Raw genomic sequence first — 1,427 nt, 5'->3', positions numbered from 1 at the left:
TCATAAAGGCTGCATGTATGGTTCAGGTCAACGACAGAAGCTGGATCAACCATCAAACAACCATTCAATTCTAGCCAATTAACATCCACTGATTGAAATGCCAACATCAAATCCAGTGTTTTTCAGCACCTGTCCACCAGGCACACTGCCCTGCAAGTTTTAGGCATTTCCCTAATTCAGAACACATGATTTTAATTGACATCTGATTAACAGGGTTTTGCTGAACTGAAAACACGCAGGTCAGTTTGCCTTGAGGATAAGGTTTGGGGAAGAACTAGTAATCTAAATGTTCAATCAATGCAAGCTGTTTTTTGCACCCCTCCACCACCTGCCATTCAAACACCCAACCCCCTTCCCTCCACCCACCAAAGACACACACACACCCCTTTCCCCCCACCACCCACCACTAACTAACTTCATGGACTCTGTTCTTCTGGAGACAACAGACTGTTGTTTTGACAGTCAAAAAGGAGTCAAATATGTTTAAAGATCTGTCCCTCTTTTCTTAAATAAAATGTTATATCAAACCCATGTTGTCATTTTTAACCTTTTGTACACAGTTTACCCATCATCTGCCAATAATATAGTGTGTTTAACACCAGTGAAGAAACTTTTAGTGGCATGTTAGGAAGAAGACCTATCAGACCTAAAAATTTACATAAATCCTTACCTTTCATTCAATATAAAATCAACCCAAATCTACATGTACATCCACAGTCAAATGAGTGTTGAATCAACATTGATTCAATGTAGAATCAACCGAAATCTGCATGCAGATCCACGTTCAGATGATGGTTGAATCACCATTGATTCCTAACTTATTCAATGTAGAATCAACACAAATATGCATGCAGATCCACGTTCAGATGATGGTTGAATCAAAGTTGATTCCTAACCTATTCAATGTAGAATCAACACAAATATGCATGCAGATCCACAGTCAAATATGTGTTGAATCAACACTGATTCAATGTAAAATCAACACAAATATGCATGCAGATCCATGTTCAGATGAAGGTTGAATCAAAATTGATTCCTAACCTATTCAATGAAGAATCAACATGTATCTGCATTCAGATCCACGTTCAGATGAAGGTTGAATAAAAGTTGATTCTTAAGTGATTCAACGTAAAATCAGCCCAAATCTGCATGCAGATCCACATTCAGATGATGGTTGAATCAACGTTGATTCCTAACCTATTCAATGTAGAATCAACACAAATATGCATGCAGATCCACAGTCAAATATGGTTGAATCAAAGTTGATTCCTAACCTATTCAATGTAGAATCAACACAAATATGCATGCAGATCCACGTTCAGATGATGGTTGAATCAAAGTTGATTCCTAACCTATTCAATGTAGAATCAACACAAATATGCATGCAGATCCACGTTCAGATGATGGTTGAATCAAAGTTGATTCCT

The 1,427-nt window shown here is 37.7% G+C and overlaps 1 long non-coding RNA gene across 1 annotated transcript; it reads right to left on the bottom strand.

Annotated features, from left to right (window-relative positions):
* Positions 1–857: 857 nt before the first annotated feature.
* On the bottom strand, positions 858–1,407 carry LOC106938709 (uncharacterized). Its single transcript, XR_001422682.1, has 3 exons — positions 1,353–1,407; positions 964–1,041; positions 858–896 (listed from the first exon to the last, which is right to left on the bottom strand). It is a non-coding gene; the product is annotated as an uncharacterized LOC106938709 (long non-coding RNA).
* Positions 1,408–1,427: the final 20 nt, after the last annotated feature.

The sequence above is a fragment of the Poecilia latipinna genome, unplaced genomic scaffold (genome assembly GCF_001443285.1).
Source record: "Poecilia latipinna isolate Pla-1442-1.1 unplaced genomic scaffold, P_latipinna-1.0 Scaffold2672, whole genome shotgun sequence".
Classification (NCBI taxonomy): Eukaryota; Metazoa; Chordata; class Actinopteri; order Cyprinodontiformes; family Poeciliidae; genus Poecilia; species Poecilia latipinna.
Note: the sequence above shows the minus strand (reverse complement) of the source record. Positions and strands in the feature narration are given on the sequence as shown.